We start from the raw sequence: 21,617 nt of genomic DNA, 5'->3' as shown, positions 1-21,617 counted from the left end.
CCCATTATCTTCTTGTATGTACAGAGCACAAACTCAATGGCACATCCTGGAGGGAGTTATGTCTTAAGGACTCCCACATTTGTAGCCCATGTAATTTCATCTTAGTCTATTCCCGCCAGTCACAGCTAGTAATGAGAGGATCTAAGAAGGCTGGATGGACCTGTGATTGCCCATGTTGTCTTCAGACTACTTGAAACATTCAGTGGTATGATCAGGAAGCATGCTTGAACAAGAATAGTTCTCAGAAATAGCCATACTGGAGAGATAGCTTAGCAGCATAAGCGCTTGGCAAGTACAAGGTCCTGAGTTTGATCCGTAGCTCTCCATCAGTAGAGGCTTCAGTTCATAGTTGGTTGGCTCCAAGGCAGCACTGCTAGCGTGGCAGAGGGGCAACAGTTTGTGGCAGGCTGACCAGAGAAGGCAGTGAGGAAGTTTTTAGAGGATGCAATTCCTAGTTGGCTGACTCCAAAGCAGAAAGGGTATGGCTGCAGGGCCTGTTGGCCTTAGATCCTGGCTTGTCTCCATAGCACCATGAGTGGAGCTCAACTTCTCTCCCATATTGCAGTGGTCTTGAATAGTCTCCTTGTCATTTTGACAAGTGTCAGGGTAGTTTCTCTTTAAGGCTGTCTGTACCCTCAAACTTTTGCACATGGATTCTCCTTTTCCATACACTCTTCATCCTCTACTAACTGCTGGTGATGTCAGTGTTGAGTCAGTTACTGGAGGTTTCAGTCCATACTCAGCTGGCTCAAGGTAGAGACACATGGCACTTGGCGGAACAACCTTTCATTGCTGAGGCAAAGAGCAAGAGCGAAGGGAGCCTAATTAATATTATTTAAACTGTATGTATGTATGTATGTATGTATGCACACATGCATGTATTTTGTACAGGGTCTCACTACACAGCTAGGGCTCACAGTGATCCTCCTGTTTTCAGCTGGGATTTTAGGTGTGTGCCACCTCTCCCAGCTCAGTGGCCAGCGCAGTGTGCCTGGGGCAGGGCTGGCACTGCATGTGATGCTGTGGGTTGAAGCCCCAGTCCCTGTGCTTGCCTAAGCAGGCACTTAGTCTGCTGAGCTATCTCGCTGGTCCCTAATTGGTATTATTAATAGGAATATTAATACTAAAATTTAACTTTTGACACAAGGATGAGAGGACATAGTATGTGTAAACTACTTGAAATAGTCTTTAGTTCTTAGCAATTATTACTGTATTTTCAACAACCATCATATCTTTTGGTTGGCTGCTTGGTTGTCCTTAACTTCCTTCAGAACCATTAAAACAGTCTTATACTGGAACATACATTTTTTGTTCACTGTAGTGTTCTGCCCACATAAGTACATTTTCAAAATAAGGAAAGGAGAAAAAGATCTAATAAATGTTCACAATGTTCTTTTCATTTTCTGTGAATGGCATATAATTCTTATAATAGAAACCAGACCATGATTTCACTGCTATTGTTTGTTGTTAATTTTTTCATTTTTCTTTACCCAGTTAGATTCACTCTTCATTATGTTCTTCACAAAACCATACTGTCTTGTATTACTACTTTGTGCTGGGGAAATGAGCTTTGCATGTTAGCTCTGGTGTTAGGCCTAATACCTGGTGTGGATGGGTGGATAGAAATATTAAGAGCTGTTAAATGTGGACATTTTGGAGTTGTCTTGAATGTTGTATTTTTAGATTTTTATGATATCATGAATCCTTTGTATTTTGGTCATAGTTTTCCTCTGTCATAGACAGTCTTTCATTTAGAAAGGGGAGTATGCCTGTTGATTCAGAACTAGTGTTTTGGTTGGGACTATCTGGGTTTGACTAAATGGGCCATCCATCATGATGAATGAGTGACTGCTGGGATGCAGAGTGCTTGTGCTTTTTTGCCCCAGTACTGTCACCTGGTGCAGAAGATAAAAGGTGTCCTATTTCTGAACATAATCTTTTTCAACTGGGCTCTGCTTTAGGAAAAAAGGCCAACATGTACTAAAGTAGTAGGACCCTATTAATTTAGCATACCTTGACCCTGCTTGCCACTTTTTGTGTCTGGAGGATTGAGTCCCACCTGATGTTCTAAAGCCCAGAGTCCCAGAGGAAAACTCTTTTGCTATTCTAGAGGTTCTCAGGTATTGGATGCTGCTGTAGCCTCCAGTTTAAAATGTATATTCAGGTATGGTTGGTGAGTAGGCCAGAGATGGTGGCCCTAAACTTGCTTCTAGCTGATGCCATTGTTTCTGGTCACACTGATCTTTTAAGTTTTAAACTCATTTTCTTCTAAATGGACTTCATTAAATATATTATTTAAAAAGGAAAATTTAAATAATTATTACTCAGATGCATACAGTGACAATGATATGACTTTTTAACTTCTAGGCAGTTATGGTACCTGCTTGCATTCCCAAGTCTGAGTCTTGTTTTCTTTGTTACGCTGGAGGTAAACAAGGGTACTGAGGATTTGACATTCTGGCATCACATTGAGACTTTCTTCTTGACCAGAACAGAGGGTTAAAGAGTGTTAAAAGGAAATGACTTTCTTATTGAAGATTATTAAGTGCTGTATTGTAAAACTATCTCTTCTGGCCCTGCAGATCAGTAGGAATCTTACATTGGAAAGCACTGCCCTTAAGTAACTGTGGAAGGTGTGTATTTATAAGCTGAAACCAGCTTGGGGGATGCTAGAGCTTCTAGAGATAAATTGGTTGGAATGATGTGTGTAAATATTCACTTACTCTACCCTCTGTTTCATAAGGGAAGAGGGGCACTCTCCATTTCTGAAAATTTGCAAACTCAGACCCATTTTAGGTATGAGAAGATCATCTTGATAATTGCATCTTCAGGCTAACAAAAAGTGAACCTTAAATGCTACGAAATCTGTCTCTGTGGACCTCTTCCTCTTCTCCTTCAGGTTACTGTTACTCAGGTTCAACTTTGGAATGAGTCCTTTATTTCAATTTTAGAAAAGGGCACTTTATGGTTTTATACTCTAAAAACAATACAGCCACAATTTTTTTTTTTTTTTTTTTTTTTGCGGAACCGGGGATTGAACTCAGGCCCTTGCCCTTGTCAGGCAAGCACTTATTCTACTGAGCCATCTCCCCAGCCCCACAATAATTTTTTTTAAGGAAAAGAAAGTTATCACAATCCCAACAATACTTTCTTTTAGTAAAACTACAATAAAAGCATAAACTTCTATTCAGATATTCTCAGAATAGGAAATATCCAAAAAGAAAACTAAAAAATAATATTTTAGTTTTACTTGTCACATGTGAAGATTCAGATTTAGCAAATTTGAGTTTCTCAATTTTCTGGAGGAAAAATGTGCTGTTACATCACTAGCAAACATTTAGTCTGGCTTTGCTGCAACGTGCCCTCCAGCCCATGTTCAATAAGGCTTTCAAGCTACGGAGCAGATACTTTGTAAATAAACATCAATTTCACACAACCAGAAGTAAAATCAAATCAAATCAGTAATTCTGTTGGTATTTGGAAAATCCTGTACTTTTAATGGAAGGGGTTGCAAATGTTAAGTAACTGGGCAACAAAACTTACTTAGTTTTAATTTTTTTTTAAACCATGACTTCTTCTAGACAAAAGAATGAAGCTGGGAACTTCTGGGACACCTATTTTGTGGTTGGTGCCCTACTTATACAAGGATGGGCCACATGGCAACTCACAGAGAAAAACTGTTATGTTTTATTTCATAACTGGAACCATAAGAAATAAAGTATTTTTTTGGTACCTGTTCTTATAATTTTGAGTGTTGGTTTTGAAAGAAAAAATTGCATGAAGAGATGTATAGATGATATAACTATGTGACATTTGCATTTTTTTCTTCAGTCTATAATATGTAATAATCCCTCATGTTTTTGGTATATTTTGAGATAAAATTCCTATCCAGTGAGGATTTGAAATAATTGCACAAAAGTTTTATTTACTTTTTTTTTTTTTGCAAAAGTTTTAAAGTAGTGTTTACTTATCTTTGCTTAAGGTGAAGAATCAATATTTTAGAAGTAAATAAAGATTGATATACTGTACATTTTGGAAACATATATCTATGTATTCCATTTAAGTGTTTAAATATATCCTTGAATTTAAAATATCAAAATGCATCTTTTGATGGATATTAAATACTAACATACATATATCCTTGGACTTCATTTTAACAATGATATATACTTTCTAGAGGAAAAGAACAGAAGGTAAATTATCATATGACCTCTGAACATTTTCATTTATTTATTTTTTAAAAAATATTTATTTATTTATTTATTTGGTACAGGGTCTTGCTGCGCAGCTTGGACTCATGCTGATCCTCCTGTCTCAGCCTCCCTAGTGCTGGGATTACAGGCATGCACCACCATGCCTGGTTTCGGCATGGCATGTGGTACCAGGGATCAAACCTGGTCTTTGTGCCTGCCAGGCAGGTGCTTAGACTGCCAAGCTATCTCCCCAGACCCAACATTTTCATTCAACATAAGTGGTAAATTTCCTTGTCACAGTATATTGTAAATATATAAACTGAAAGTTTTGAAATCTTAGAAATAAAAACTAGAAACTAGACACTAGATTTATTAAGACATAGCAAAAAAGAGCTATTACTATATTTTTGATTCTTGCAAACTAGAAAATCAGCTTTTTCAACTATGAAATTACATTGTAGCTGAATACAACCAACAGATCATTAATTATTGCTGAGAACATATCAAAGTGCAGTTAAGGGGCCAGAGAGATGGCTCAGTAGAATAATCGCTTCCCTGGCAAGTGCAAGGGTCTGAGTTCAATCCCTGGTTCCACCAAAAAAAAAAAAAAAAAAAAAAAAAAAAAAAAGTGCAGTTAATTTTAAGGTTCTTTTCTATTGAATATTCCCTCTCTTCCTCTTTTCTTTCGGTGATTTTAAATTCCAAAATAGAGAAAACAGAACGTTTTGTTTTTAGGGAAACCAAATCTTTCTCATTCTTTGAAAAGGTTGTCCTATAAATTTGAGACTTTTGTTGGTAAATGGATGCAACTAGAGACCAGACTCTTTAGGGAAATGAATCAGACCTGCATGTGCCAACATTGTATTGTCTCCTTAGTGTGAGAGCCTGAAAGAGAAAATGGAATCCGAAAAGTACAGTTGATCCTGGGAAAAGGGAATGAACTTATTAAAAAAGAAAGAGTTACTGAGTTGAGAAGGACAGGTGAGGGAGTAGGGGAAAGAGATATATCTATGTATAAGCAGGAAGGTTTGGACAACTGTACTGTGGATTTCTGTTTGTCTATGGAAAGGAATAGATAATGCTTAATTTATTTTGTCTCCTTTGTTCAGTTGTTTCTCCTTTTTCTCCTCTTAATTTCTTCTCCATATATTTTTTCTTTCTTCCAGTTTTGCATGCATATATCTGATAATATGAATAACTGATTGGAAGACAACACTATGCATTACAACAAATACTGTGAAATTCTTACTACTTTGTTAAGTGAAATTATCACTTGTAAGTTTTGTTTTAATACTATTTTGTACTTTCTTTGTACAATAAAAAAATAAAAAGGTTGTACTGCAAATGGGAGAACAAAAAGTAAAATTCTTATGAACAGAAATGACTGGGCAAATTTGTCTAGGTAATCTTTGGCCTATCTTTATAGTAGGTGAGTATTGGAACTATGCTTAAATTGGCCTTTTACAGTCCTGATTATGTATAATCTTAAGAGTTATATTTTGAAAAGGTTAAGCTTCATCTAGGCCCTTTTTTATCACTTATCCTCCTGTACTATTTCTTCCTTGTTAACAGTGCTCCCCTACCCCCTTCAAGCAAAGACCTTAGTTTATAAGATGGGAACAGAACTGCTCTTCTGGGGACTCAAATATATTGGGGGCCTTAGTGGGTCTTGGTCTCCCTGAGTAGGGACAATGTTTAGAGGGGAAACTCTTTTCCCTGTGGGTCTAATTTTAGCTGAAGCCATGGAGAAGGCATCTGTGTACCATTTAGACTGTGAACTTGGAAGCTTGTGCTTGGCTTGTGCTGTTTGTACGATGTGTGCTTACCCAACTTCCAGGTTGCCAAGTCCCTGTACTTGGAGTCCATTGGGTTCTCCTAGATGGTTTTGGCTCAGTCATTTTGATTAACATCAACCGTGCTTATGGTAAGTAACTGTTCAGTTTATTTAGGAATTACTCCTATGGTTTGGAATGAGCACACTCAATCCCCACTCCCTCATATGGGTTCCATATGTGGTTTAAAGTTAGCAGAAACACAAAGGCCTCCAATTAATTTGCACTTGAAATTGCATATTGAATAGATTAAACTGGATAGCATAGGCATTATTTGAAATTGTTTGTCTTCTCTAATACTGTTCATATTTCTTTTAAACAAGTAATTAGGTATGTGAAGATTTTGTGGTGACTGTTTAAAACAATCTACAGATTCACATATGTCCTGTTCAGTTTTTTATTGCTGGATGCAGTTATTCACAGAACTCATTTTGTTGTTTGTGTTGCACTGATTTGCTCCAGAGAGTACATGATAGCATAGGGGCATGTAAGACATTGGTTAAGAGTAAGGCTGCCTAGGCTCAGATATGGTACTTGCCACCTCTTAGCCATATGACCACGAGCAGTTATCTCATCACTTTGAACTGCTTCTTTGGGGCAGAAAGTAGAAAACAGTGGTGCCTAACTTTGGGGTCACTTCGAAGGTCAGTGAGATGATGTCCACACAGCCCTGGGAGAGGGCTCCACACTTGTGAACACGTCTAGCAGTGATACTCTTCAGGGCTGTTTTGTTCCTTTCTGCACATGAGGAGAGTGTTAGTGCTCAGGAGCCTTGGCTTTCTTCGTTCAGAAAGTATGCTCTGTGTGAAGTGTTTTTCACTGGTTCTAGCATGGTTTCCCATTTTTCTTCCTCACAGGCCAAGATGGAGCTCTTTCTTTTGGCTGTCTCTGAGGGTGTTTTATCGAGGACAGCTTCCTTATGTCCCTCTCTGCAGAATCTTCCTTCCCTCTTAGCTGTGTTTAGCTCAGCTGTCCACTGTGGACATGCCTGTCCTCACTGACCAGTCATTTGTTTTGTGCTGTAATGCTGGTGTTTGTTATGTTTTACCTAGGGGGTCATTTTAAAAATTCAGGCCCACCTGGATTTTTTTTTTTCTTACATAGTCGATACAGAACATCATAGTTTCAGTAAAATAATGTATATAGTTATGCTTAGAAAACTAAAATGTAGTAAGTACCTAATAATTATTAACTGAAATGTTAGTTGGATTGAAAGTAATTTTCTTAGCTTAGAAACAAAATTAGCATCCATATTGGCCCCACTGCAAAAACTTATCCTAAGAAGGTGTGTTTATTAAGCTATGATATAAATTTATTCTAATAATTATGAATTGTCTAATTGCATTTATAGTTGCATGTTTACTGTTTTTTAAACAAGTGTTACTTATGAGCTGCTAAACTTTTAATGGAACTGATATTTAAATATTTTTTCATTGTCTGAGAAGTAAAATTTTACGCTAGATCTTGGCTAGAGACCACGAAGCAATAACAAGTACAATTTTAAGACTGAAAAATCCTTGATGTTATAGTAAAAGAAAGCTTCCTCCTTGCTCAGAGTTAACGCCTTTCATAGTATGAACATTTGCCAAGTGGAATTTGGCCTGTGCAGTTTTCATTTTTTGAGCTGTCATAAGTAATTTCTTTTCCTTCCATGGTATAGATGAAATGGCTGTAGCTAAAGTTTTGTCTATGAAGAAATTTTTTTCTGTTTTTACATTCTGTTATTTTATTCCTTGATATTTTGCTGTATTTCTTTTCTTTTTGTCTTCCCATCTTTTATTACTGCAACAGCTTCATGTTTTATTTAGCCTTCTGACTCTGTGCTTGTGCCTTCAACACTTTCACCCTGATTTTCTGCTCTTCAATAAGGGAAGCGTGCCTGATCCTGTTGCAGACACACTTGGCACACATGGAGCCCCCATAATCTCTGCTGACATGCTTCTTTGTTTTAGACAGTCTCATAATTTTAGGCCATGCAGATTGAACCCCTCGAAGTCTGCCTGGGCACACACCGCACTCAGATTTCGGGGCCTTCCCAACCTTCTTGGTATAGAGGTAAACAATTCTATTCCCAGGGGTTTGGGACAGCCTAGTTTTGTTAGAGGCAGTGTTGTAGGAAAGCCTACGGTGGTACATCAGGCACTGTACTGTTGTGAAAGCCTCTAGACGCCGTACCTGAAAGAGGGCTTTGCTGTATTTCTGAACATAAATTTCTAAAAGTGAAAGAGGTGAAACAGAAAGAAAAGAAGCAAAGTCTGGATTGAGTCATTTTATTGAGGAAAAGACAGTTTTGAAGGGAATTCCCAGACCATGCTATGCTGTTGTAGTGAATAGGTGAGTTATTGTATACAACATCTCTTTCCCATCAGGGTCATCCTTTGCTGCTTCTGGGATCTGTGACAAGAATATATTAGGAATTTGTGTGGAGGAGTTGCTTGGATTGTGGACCTCATAAGCATAGTCATCTAAATGTAGAGATAAATACAGGTGTTGGGAGATACTGTTCCATAGGTTTTCTTTGTCTTTCATGTCCTATTGGATGTACCAAGAATGCTTTTTATCTGGGCCATCTTTTACGGTTTGCCATGAGCAGCCTTCTGGGATGATGTAGTATCTGTCTTGGACAAAGAGTGGTCTTACTACCTACTTTAACGCAGAAGGATTTCTAAGTATCTGCCACCCACTTGTGGTACAAATTCGCCTCATATGTAGTTTCCACTTGAACCACTCAACACCATCCCATTTGAATTTTAGGAGCAGAGAAAACTGATGCAAATGTGGTATTGTTGCTGCCTTTGTCTCTGACTCAGGAGTCTCATGTATTGTGCCAGCTTTCATGAAATAGTAGCAGCATAGTTTATTTTGTAAGTAAGTAAAAATCAAATACAGACCTGGTACAGGTGGGTATTGTGTATCTACATAAATATATTCAGATGTATTCTGTTTAAGAAATAATCCCTGGCTCTGCCCTGTAAAGAATGTGATGAGAAAAGGAGTAGGAGATAGACTGTTTTAGGCTCTTGGGTTACTTAGACCTGATAAGTGCTTCTCAAGCACTTCTTGTCTGTGCCATTGGCCTGGGTTTGGAATGGAGAGGAGACAAGACTTTTTATCAAGAATTATTGTATCCTGAGTTAGACAAGATTAAAAATGACACTTAAGAGAGCAGATCAACAGAGGCCAATATTATTGGTCACAGTGGAAAAGATAATGTGATGATGGTAGGAAGCTGGGCAACCCTGGTGGGCACAAACTGTAGCCCAAGATTGTGGGTATCTGGTCTTGGAAAAAGAGACAATGAAAAATCCAAGCCAAAGGTGTGAAGCAGAAGTAAGATGGAGCAGGATGAGCCAATCTTTGAAACTGCCTAAGTCTGTGGAAATTGGACTGAGGCAAATAGTTTGCCTTTTGGCATTTATGGAATATCTTCAAGCTGCCAGTTAACCAGCCTGCCGGAGAATGACACTGGGATCATCTCCTGACACTGACATCATCTGCAAGCTGGTTTAGGTAATTTAGAGATCTATAATTAACAGTTAAGAAGATGATAAGAGCCATGCGTAAACTCTTGTTCAGAGCAGTATTTCTTTGTGTTTCTCTTTGTTATTTATTCATAGAAGTATATTTACTTTTTTCTTCAGTAGGTTTTTGTCCTTTTCACCTTCAAAAGAATAGTGTTTTAACCTTTTTAGCCCTGAAATTAAGATTCAGGATCAAAGGAAATCTCCCAGAGTTCATATATAAGGAGTAAGATGTTGAAACCTCAGCCCTATTATTGCAAAAGAGCAGATCACTGGCATTTGGTCAGAAACAAGTTATAAATAATATTTTTCTTTTAATTATATATGTGAAATGTGAGCTAATTTTTAATGCACAGGTTAATAAAAATCTTTTTAATATATAAAGTTATTTTTATTGCATAACCCTGAAAATAATATTGGGAAATAATGAGTACTAATGAACTTTTTCAGCATTCTACTGGAATTCTTACACAAAATCTAATATTGTGCAGAGATTTGGAAGGGACTAACAGGTGTGGATGTTGAACTTGCCCCTACCCATATTCCTTTTGTTGCCTTCTACAAGCTCCTAGTTCTGTCCTGCTGTGTTTGACTCTTGAAACAGACAGAACAAGAAGCACTTGTGCTATCCTTATAGCAAGGCAGTTACCTGTCTGTAGTATGTGCCTTCTTACTTCTAGAGAATCCTATTAATCACTCTCATGCCCTCTCCTCTCAGCAAACATTATTGTATTGTATATTACAGGATTTGAGTAATGTGAGGCACTGTAACTTAGGCTGCCTCACAGTGAGTCTCATTTTGAATTTCACTTGCTAATTTCCAGCTGTGTTACTGGTCTCATTTTAAACTTTTTGAATCTGAATTTTTCTGTTTAGTTAAAGCATTGGGGGATAGTTCTGATGTTCCTGCACATCTTGGGAGCTGAGGAATTGATCGCCTTTGTTCTGGACTGTCTTCTCAAGGATGTTTGTATAGCAAAAAGCCTTTGAAGATAGATGCCCATTAGAAAGTGTTTTGGTTCCTTAAATTCAGAAGTCCTGTTTGGTAGTGTATTTAACTGTGTGAGCTCTCTTTGCACTGTGCTGTGGGCATTGGAGTTGAGGACTAGTGCAAATGCTCATACAGTACTTCAGCTACTGCTGTGCTGTGAATAATGAACTGTTCTTTGTCTCTGACCTGGGTGTTTTGTGTTTTCTCTATTTATCATCCATGAAGCAGTTAGTCTTCTAACAGCTCTTCTCTATGGTTGATAATCTTAGACCTTGCCCTGTACGGCAACTAATAAGACTTGTTCAACCTTAGTTCAGTCAGTGTGCTAATTCTCTCTACCACCTGTTCTGACCTTGGGGCAGACCATTCCATTTCTCCCTTGTCTTAAGTAAGTTCTTCACTTCTGCAACAGTTTTCCCCACTGCTGCAGAGAGGTTTCTCCAGTGGCAAATCTGATTGTGTCACACTGCCTTTCTTTAAACATTGAAGTGGTCTTCATTTGTACAGAATTAAAGCTAAACACCATTGTGAGGACCTCACCTGTTTCTTACATCTCATATTTTCATATATGTATTAATTACCCCAGGCTTATGTGGAAGAATCAAAGGGGTGTGTAGGTTCCCCGGATTCAGAGGTCCTTGCTGTGCCCCCATCCACTATGTCTGCAGGTGTAACTTGGATCTTTTTCCATTGCCATGCCAAGAGAGGTGTGAGTAGCTGTCAGATTGTGAATTTGTTTCCTGACCCCATAACTTTGTATTTTTCTCTGCTTTGAATAATATGTTCCTGCCATTTCTTTTATTAAATGTATGGTATCTGCCATAAAAAATTTTATAAAGAATGAAGAGCTCATGACTATTTACCTCAGGGCCTGATTAGCTGCTGCTGCTGTTTCTGTTGTTCTTGCAAGAATTGTTTCTAGAAATACAACCTTTACCTGCTTTCTCCCAAACTTCCTCTATATACCTCTCTACCTCATCATATAGGGAGACCCCATTTTAGTGGTTTAGTCCTGTAGCATGTCTTATTACTCTTTTCCAAAGGTATTTTAAAAATCACCAAACATGCATAGAGCTTGGCTTAGTAGTAGAGCATGTGCCTGTCATAAGTGTGGACCTGAGTTCAGACTCTAGTACTAAAACTTGAATACCACCACAATTACCCACCTCTCACTCTGTGTAAAACCAGAGAGTTAATATATTTTCCTTGTGGCTACAGAGATAGCATAAAGCGGGGTGGGGGTGGGGGTGGGGGGAGTGGAGGGCTGTGGAATGCCTTTAGCTACAAGTGACCATCTGGCACTCTGTGCCTTTTTCAGTTTGAGTGGTTCTGAGCAATTTGTTTACTTCCATTTTGCAGTCTCTTATTATTTTCCTCTTTGGCACCTTACTTTCCACTTGGGGTTCTTTCATCCACAGTAAATTGTTTTCAAGAAGATAAACAAAAGATGAGTAAAAATAGTTAAAATATAAACTGGCTATTACATGGTGAGTTTTATAAGCCACTAAATTATATGGACTCTGTTCTGTGGAACTCAGTTCCTCATTGGAACCATTTTAAACAGACATTTAAAAAAATCAATTGCTAAGTCCTTTCTTCATGTAGGGCTTACTGACTAATAATGTTGTGGGTTGTATCTCTGTAGGTATTTTGCCATGGGGACTCCTGACTAGTGCTGATTCAGTTAAAGACCTGGTTCCCACTGGTCTTTCTTGTTGCATTGTGGTACAGGACTCAGATGGTGGGGTTTTAGCCTAGGCTTTGGCAAGGCCTAGATCCTAGGAGGCATTCTTCAGATTCTTTGAAAGCACGAGTGACTAAATAAGAAGACATGTAGGTACTTAGTTACCTGTAACACACCAGCCAAATCTGAGCTAATATTTTCTCTCATGTGATGTGCAAAGATGTGCAGGTATGGGCGCTGACAGTGGAGATGTGGGTAAAATGTCTATGATATTTGATTGTCTATCCCCATGCTTCTGCCCTCTGTTGCATGTCACTCTGAAAGGCTGGTAGGCTAGGCTGTGCAGCAGGTCCTGAGTACTTGAGAATCCCAGCTTCTATCTAGGATCCACTTTAGTTCAAACCTAAAAGATGCCCCAAAGAATAAACATTTTTTGTCTCTTCTTGAAGTCCTTTTACAAGGACTAATAATCCCCCTAATCATTTCTACTTTCTTCTCTACACCTCTGCTCTGGTCTTCGTTTTTAGAGATTTATCTGTCACCACTTTACATGTCCAGAGTATTTTTCTTTTCCAGGGCCACAGCTTCTCCTACATGTCTCTTATCAACTATCTGGAACCTTTTGCTGCGATAAGATCTATCTATGTAAGATATGGAAGTGTTGACTATTTTTAAAATTCAGTTTGGGTTAAACCATCCAATGAAGGATTTTGTTCTTCCATTTTGCTCTTGCAAATGACTCTTAGCAAAAATTTTATACAGCTTATACAAAGTAAACCACATTTACTAAATAGCATTGTAAACAATATAACTCAGAAAGGGAAAAAAAAGTGCTTATTTGTACCCATAAGTTGCTAGTATTTGAATACATGAAATAGAAATTTTATTTGAATATCTAGGATGTGGCACTGTTGGGTTGGAAAGTTATGCACTGTAATGCAGACTTCAGTTGCAACAGTCTGTTTTCTCTTAGTGAAAGAAAGGCAGAAGGCCCTAGTACCCATCTGCTATAGAGAGAGCCCCTGAAAAACTGTCACTCCTATCTGTGAGTATGGCCCATGGGATAGTTCTTTTTTTTTTTTTTTTTCCATTTTATGTATTTGGTACAGGGGCTCACTACACAGCTCAGACTCATAGTGATCCTCCGGTTTTCAGCCTCCCCAGCACTGGGGTTACAGGTGTGTACTACCATGCTAGCCCCTGGCGGGGTGGAGCTGGCATGGCATGAAGGACCAGGGATTGAACCCTGGTCCCTGCGCTTGCCAAAGCAGGCGCTTAGTCCACTGAGCTATCTCACCAGCTCATTTCTTGACCCTCCTGTGAATTTGCCTCTTTGTGTTGTCAAGGTCATGGAAAAAGATCAGTGTTTTGTGAATTTTTTTTTTTTTTTTTTTTTCGGAACCAGGGTTTGAACTCAGGCCCTTGCACTTGCCAGGGAAGTGCTTATTCCACTGAGCCATCTCCCCGGTCCCTGTGTGTGATTTTTAAAAACCCAAAATTTTAGTACTTTTTACTGTGATTGATCACTTTTAAAGATATTGGAGTTCTCAGTTTTATATATAAGCAACTACATAATGTTTTCTTTCGTATTTGTGAGGTATTTTATGAAAATCCAATCTTGAAAGTTGGTGGTATACCTTGTAACCTGTTGTTCCTTCCTGTATTTATTAGATTCTCTGTTATTTTGATTTGTTTATAAACAAGAATGTTCCTTGAAGTGATAAAGTAAACCGGAATCACATATAATTTTAGATTTTCAATCCTAAAAATGATTTGAAATTAGAATGCCATTTTAAAGATAAAGAGCAACTTCCTGTATTACTCATAAATATAGTAACTTCATCTTCAGTTGTAGTATTGGGTGATATACTGGAAAGGTTGCTGCCAATGACATTGAGTTGTTTGGGCAACTGTGTTTTATTTGGATTGCTGAAAGTTCCATTGATATGTGGGGTGTTTGAAACTAGGGTAGGATAGTTTTAATGTTTGCATTCCATTTTAACATCTCCAAGGACAATGTGTTTTTTAAAAAATTATTTATTTGTTACAGGGTTTCTATGCAGCTTGGACTCATAGTGATCCTCCTGTCTCAGCCTCTCCAGTGCTGGGATTACAGGTGTGTGCCACCACACCTGATTTTGGGCAGCACAGTGTGCCTAGCATGCAGTTCAGGGGGTGGAACTTGGGTCCTTGCACTTGCCAGGCAGGTGCTTAGACCATTGAACTATCTCCCCAGCCCACCCAGGGACAATGTTTTAAGGCTGTTAAAAAAAAAATTACAAGGCCACCCTAAGGCAATTTAGGAATACATAGGGCACTTGCTTTGCTGATTTAGGTTTAGGTCTTTTTTCCCAGCTGTCTCAGAATCTTACAAACCTTCTCTTTCCCTCTGGTTTTGGATGTTGCTGTTCAGTCTCTCTTCTCTTTAGTTTATCATCAGAAACGTTGTCTTGGTCAAAGCCCCCATCCTCTCAGCTTCATTGGCATCCTGTGGTTCACTCTTCACCATTTCTAGTCCCTTTCAGTGTGGTCATGATGTCCCACCCTACAAATAACCATTAGCTACCTTCCTGCTGCCTGGTCGGCTTTGCATTTTTAGAGCCCCTGTACCCTATCCCCTCAGCCTTCTCTTCTGCTCCTCACTCCTGCCTCCAAACTTCAGGGAGGTATTACTCCACTAAGGTTTCCCTTCAGAACACCTGTACCAGTGGGTTAGAGCATTATTACATGTTCAGGTGAGTATTTGATTGTTTATTGTTGTGGTTCAGATTGAGAATGTCTTCCAAAGGCCTCATATGTTCCTAGGTCATTTAATGCAGCATCCAGGACAAGGAAATGAAAGTACATCATAAAATAGCATTGGTTTATACCATATAATCATTAACAATGCTCCCTTTCCTTTCAGCAATACACATTTTAGTGGACAGCAGGTATGCTGTCATTTTGTGAAACTCAAGGATTTTGGGTGACAGTATATGTGGTGACCTTTTACAAAGCCCAAAAATATGAAACCATTCAGGTAAAGAGTCCCAGTGTCAGGCTCCTAGAACAGGAGGGCTAGGTTATGCATTGCGATTGCTTACTTTCTGTTCTGGCTAGGGACAGTTTTTATTCTAGCAATTCTGAGAGCATATACAGAAATGTATGTTCTAACTTTTTGAAGGGGTAAGTACATTCTCTCTGCAGCTGGGGATTTGGAGGAGGCAGTGAGAGTTATCAAGACTGTTGGAGAAATGGCCAGTTAAACACAGGGTGGCAGAGGATAGGTACTTCTGCCAGTCATAGGCTGACAGAAGTAATCAGAAGGGGTGAGGATGATGCATTTGTTTGGGGGGCTATTCTCTTTGCAGGGTGCACTGTCTCCAGCTGTCTTGTGTTTAGTGGGGTTCAGTGAAAGGTACTGTGTTTCTGTTTCTACGTTCACCCAGAGAAGATGGTGTGAACAGTGCTGGGGTGATCTTGTTTTTTTTTTTTTTTTAAAGCGTGCTTGCTTGCTTTTTTTTTTGGTACCGGATTGAACTCAGGACCCTGTGCTTGCCAGGCAAGCGTAAAAATGTGGTTTCTAAAGCTTGTTATGACTCAGATCTGTGGAGACTTATTTTTCTTTAATTTGAAACTGGCCTTGCCTGCCTCAGGAAAGGCTCAGAAGAGGATAGTAAGAACAGTCTTTGAAAGTCACTTTGAAAATGCTGGGTGTCTTCAAGGGAAAAGAACTTTTTGTGACACTTGTCCTGAGGACAGACAGTTTTTATCAGGCTCCTTAGCCTGAGGTCTCAAAATATAACAGCACAAGCTCTTTGCTAGTCTGGCTTTTGCACAGCTGTTGGGCAGGACCTTGATGTGGATTACATTGGACCTGAAGGACCAGGCATCCAAGGAAGACTCCTAGAGGCTCCTGCAGTCAGGAAAAGGTGGACAAACAGGAGTGATGAGCATGGAAGTGCTCCTTACATAAATATGGATACAGGCACCTGGGGTCAAGGATGAAAGATGCACAGTGAAGATTATGATGTGTGTCAGAGATCTTATGTGGGCAGAAGACAGTGGTTGATGGGCTCAGTGGACTGCAGTCAGGCATCCTCCTACTTTTCTGGGTATAAAGGTTTTGTGGGAGGGAACACTGTATTTGCTGTGGAGAACAGAGCTGCCAGAGCATTAGAATATGGGAACTGCATAGGCTTTGCCAACGATTTTCCAGCTGAATGATTCAGCAAAGTATTCACAAGATTCCTGTTACCATTGAATAGCTACAACATGCTGAGTTTGGATTGGCTGAAAGGAAAGGTGAAATGAGTTAATCACAAATTATATGATTTTTTGCAAGTTCTGGCATCTTGTGTTCTCTGCCAACCAGAAAGATTCCAGCAGCAGGGCCTTTCATCTGCTGAGCCTTCCAGATGGCAGTTTCTCAGCCAGTGAGCAGAAGAGCGTTTGAGATTCATGAGTGAGTTAATTCCCTTCTTTGGTATGATCAGGTGAACTCTCCTTGCTGTTTGTGCTAAGCACCAGTGTTCCTGAAGTCCTTGCCCTGCATTTAAAGCAACCAGGCCCCTTCAAGGGCTAGAGGGCTTCAACTTCCCCATAATAAGTGGCTGTCTAAATTGATTCCTTGACACACTTTTTCAGAGAGCTCTGGGATGGGAGTGGACCCTAAGTTTCTTGGGACTGACGTGCTCCCTCCTGTGAGGCACTGGCTTTATCTAGCTAAGTGGTCCATGGGAAAGAGCTCTTTTCTGGAGTCAGAAGAATCCTTGGTGGTGGGCCCTTCCTGAATACCTATTCACCCATGTATAGTGACAGGATATGCTGGCCTGGAGCTACTATACAGGACTGTTTAGGATTATTCTTGTATTGTGGCAGTTCTCGGTACAGTGGAAGAAAGACAGGTTAGTAAAAGGAAAGTGGCATGTGAGCCGAAGACAAAATAGTCAAGAAGCAGAATAGTCAGATGTGTGTTGCTGTATGGAGTGGGGCTAGGGATTTTCTGAGCAGGATATGTGCCCTATTTTTTGTCTGACCTTGTGGCCTGTAAGTATCTTCCTGTATTGGTCCCATTGTTCCCTTTGAGACCCCTTCAGTTTTATTATTTATTTATTTATATGTATTTAGTACAGGGTCTACAAGGTCTCAGTACACAGATTGGACTCATAGTGATCCTCCTGTTTTCAGCCTGAGAAATGCTGGGATTACAAGCTCGTACCACCATGCCCAGCCTGAGACCCCTGTAGTTTATCCTAGGTGTATCCTCTAGAAATTTTTAGAGTGTTCAGTAGATGCCCAGAGGCTACTGCTTACTTTCTCAGTTTTGTTCTCCAATAGACTATAAACTGGCGGGGACCATGGCCAGAGTCCTCATACTGTAGACCAGATGCAGACATTCAGGGACAAATTAGGGTTGGTTAGTTGAGTTACAGGTTATTCACTATTACTTGGTTATGTAAATACGATAAGACAATTCAGTAATTACTCAAAACATACATAGATATCTGATTTTTATTGGTATTTTTCAGAATATGAAAATTTGTAGCCAGCAATACATTCATTTGATGTTTATTCATTTATTATTTCATTCATTAACTAATAGGCTCTATCTTTGGGCAGAATAACAATCTTTTTCTTCATTAATGTTTTTGAATTCTGTATTTTTTCTGCACTAGAAATTTTCTTTTCTTTCTTTCTTTTTTTTTTTTTTGCGGAACCAGGGATTGAACTCAGGCTCTTGGGCTTGCCAGGGAAGCACTTATTCTGTTGGGCCATCTCCCCGGCCCCCAGGAACTTTTTTTTTTTTTTTTGGAACCGGGGATTGAACTCAGGTCCTTGTGCTTGCCAGGCGAAGCGCTTATTCCACTGAGCTATCTCCCCAGCCCCCAGGAACTTTCTTTAAACTTGATAATTTGGTAAATCTTTATCACTTGAATACTGGCTTAAAGCTAACTCTTTTCTAGTAAGTACATTTTAGTGTGCCTAACCATAAACCATTTGAGAAATAACACTTTATTAATGACTTGAGATTTAGCAGAAGTATAAATTAATAATAATGGAATGTACTTTGATAAAATGTGCCTTGGTAGAAACCAGGACAAAGATGAGGATGAGTCTATTAGAAGAACATAATTTATCACCAGTTTAGCCAGTGTTTTAAAATAATATAAGGTAGGCAATAGTGTTTCTTTTTACTTTTTTTTTTTATGTATTTGCTACAGGGTTTCACTGTGCAGTTCAGAATTGTTGTGATCCTCCTGTTTTCAGCCTCCCCAGCACTGGGATTACAGGTGTGCACCACCATGCCTGGTCTCGGTGGCTGGCTTAGTGCACCTGGGGCAGCATGTGGTGCTGGGGATCGAATCCTGGTCCCTGCACTTGCCTTATGCAGGTGCTTAGTCTGCTGAGCTATCTTGTTCTCCCTCTTTTTACATCTCATATGGCCTTTACAGTGTGATGAGATGGTTACACATGGTGCATGTATGCTTTAGCTCACTGAGTCCTCCTGGTGAGCCTTTGCACTATCTGTGCCGCTATTCTCCACATTGCAAGATAAGGACATTCATGCACAGAGGTGGTATGGCTGATCTATGGCCACGTTGGTGCTCAGAAATAAAACCCCATTTTGTCATGTGTGCAATGTGGAATAGAACTCAAACATTGTGACCTATTTCCAGAACGAATTATGGTATTTATTCTATTCTCAGTTTAGGGCAAGTATACTTTTGAATTGTTTCAGTTGTAGGATAATTATTTATGTGATTTTTAAGTTTTTAGTTTCTTTTTTACTTAATTGTGGTAAGATATATTTAGCTATGATTGTTTGTGCCCATGTAAAGGCAAATGATTTTATATTTTGATAAGCTAAGAGATATTCAAAACATTACCATTTCCAAAGCAAAGTGATTGCAGTTAAAGATGATAAACTTCACCATTGCAAATGATGCTTGTGAAAATGCTAGTTCAAGAAGTGTAAAATAACATATGTATAAAATATGCTTAATGCATGCATTCTTCTCTGAAGTCTTTCAAGACAGGGTGCATAAAATGTGGCTCAGTTTTGACATCATGGCAAATTGCGTGACTTTTATTGTTGATATGTAAAGCTGGGGTTGCATGTGCGGAAAGCAAGAAGGGGGTGAGGTGATGGGAGCATGGTTGCTGTTTTATGGATCTTGCTTTCCTTTAGTTGATGATTGACCATGGAATGAGGCCTGTATGTCTAGATCTAATGATTTTTCAGAAACATCTGGACCTCTATATTTTTTAAATCAGAATTTTTCTTTTCTTTTTTTTTTGGAGACAGGGTATTACTATGCAGTTTGAGCTGGTCTTGTGCTCACCTTTGTAGTCCCCAGGCTGGTCTCGAACTAGTGATCCTCCTGTCTTAACCTTCCCAGTGCTGGGATTACAGTCACGCACCACTATGCCTGATTCCCATAGGGCTGGGAATCAAATTTGGGACCTTTCAGTTGCCATTTAGGTGCTTGTGCCTCAGGTATCTCCCCAGCCCCTGAACTGTAATATATTTTTTTTAATATTTTGGAAGAAAATTCAGATTAAACCAGTACCAGACAATGTGGTAGATGCCACATGAAAAGGAAGTAGGGATTGGGTGGTGCAATTTATGGCTATAGACTGTTGTTATCACACTAATCTTGTGCTATTGCCTGGTACCACTTTGGTTATACTGTATTTAGATATGTCCTTCAGAAATTGCAGGTAAGTTACTTTGCAGCTTTTCTCCTCTATTTTCATAGTAGCCTATGCCTCCTTATGGGAGACTGGAAAACTCTGATGGGTCCTTTTGTACTGTGAATAATCACGCAGTGAATTTCTTTTTTCTTTTTTTTTTTTGCCATAGTTTTATTGATAAACAAATAGCAATGAGACACATGTAGTGAATTTCTGAAATTTTGTTGTTGAAATGGGCAGCACTGTAGATCCTGCATACTGCTTTAGTTAGAGTTCTTTAACTAGCATGCTTGGGGTATTCAGAGATTTTTATTGTTGTGTTTGTTGTAATGAGATTCACTTGTAAGGGGGCTGAAGCTGCTTGGACAAGTGTTCAGTCTTTAATGCCAGTATCTAAATTCTAGGCATATTGCCTGCAACTTCTAGCTTCAAAAAATCCATGTCAGTCTTTCTTTATAATAATAATGCTATTGCCTTTTTTTTTTTTTTTTTGCCATGTTTTAAATTTAATCATTCTCTCTGGCTTACAACAGCAGTCCAATCCAAAGATTTACTTTTTCTGTTTCCAACCTCTTCATTATTTTTATGTAAAAAGTATGTTTTAAGTTACAGCAGTCCATGGAGATCAAGGAGAGGAGAGATGTCATTTGCAACAGAGTTTACACAGACAAATATTCTGCTGTAAGCTGAATTTACTCTATGATTCAAGGGATTTATTTGCATTTATACTTAAAGAAACATGACCATATTTGGGCTGGCTCTTAAGACAAGATGATACAGGCCCAGTTTTTCTTGGAGGAATGGGGAGTAGAGGGAATAGAAACATTTGGAAGAAAATTTCGGATCTCCCCATCTTGTTCATTGGGCATATCATTCATAGTTTATTTGATGTGTGGCATTTACTCACATTATTGTAGCTCCTTATGTATTTTTCAGCCCTTTTTCTTTTGAAACAATTTCAGACTTAGAGGAAAGTTGCAAGCATACCAAAAAATCAGTACTCTCTCTCCTTCATGATGATCTTCTTCAGGTGTGTCTATTAACCTTGGAAGTGACCTTATTAGTGTAAGAGTCCAGCTCAGGACACACCTCTACCCATGTCTTTGTAGTCTCCCTCAATCTGGATGAGTTCTCTACGGTTTCCATGTCTTTCATGGGACTGTGACATTTCTGAGGAGTGCAGGCCAGTTGGCATGTAGAGTACTCTTTTCAGAGTTGTTCTTTATTCTTTTGAAACCCAGCTCTGCTACCTTCTGTAGGGAGAGGTAGCCTGTTGCCATGAGGAGCTGGCTTTATTTTTCTTTTAGATCATACAGTACTTCCTTAATTTAATCAAATATTTATTTGAAGATTTATGTGATTTTCATCCATTCAGTTGTTAAATACCTGTGCTGCTGGCCCCCCTCCTCCCATATTTGAGTTCTAGGTTGTGTATTCAACTAACCAAGGCTTGAAAATATTTGGGAGAAAAATTGCATCTGTGCAGACATGTCATTCCTTAAAACAGTATAACTATTTGTGTGGTGTTTATTACTATAAAAAATTTAGATATGCTCTAAAGTATAAGGGAGAGTATATAAATACAGTGATATTTTATCAAAGGAATTTTTTTTAATTTATTTATTTTATTTATTTGTGTGTGTGTGTGTGGCCAGCTCAGCCCACCAGGGGGTGGGGCTGGCTGGCATGTGGTGCTGGGGGATTGAACCGCAGTCCCTG

The 21,617-nt window shown here is 39.0% G+C and overlaps 1 protein-coding gene and 1 pseudogene across 1 annotated transcript in view; one reads left to right on the top strand and one right to left on the bottom strand.

The window, feature by feature from the left end:
- Tspan5 (tetraspanin 5) overlaps positions 1-21,617 on the top strand; it is a 222,475-nt gene that overhangs the window by 16,929 nt on the left and 183,929 nt on the right. The window lies entirely within an intron of this gene.
- LOC105743436 lies at positions 7,803-8,595 on the bottom strand (annotated as a pseudogene).

Source organism: Octodon degus, unplaced genomic scaffold, assembly GCF_000260255.1.
Source record: "Octodon degus isolate 3935 unplaced genomic scaffold, OctDeg1.0 scaffold00125, whole genome shotgun sequence".
NCBI lineage: Eukaryota > Metazoa > Chordata > Mammalia > Rodentia > Octodontidae > Octodon > Octodon degus.
The sequence above is the reverse complement of the archived record's forward strand: the minus strand, read 5'-3'. Positions and strand labels throughout refer to the sequence as shown.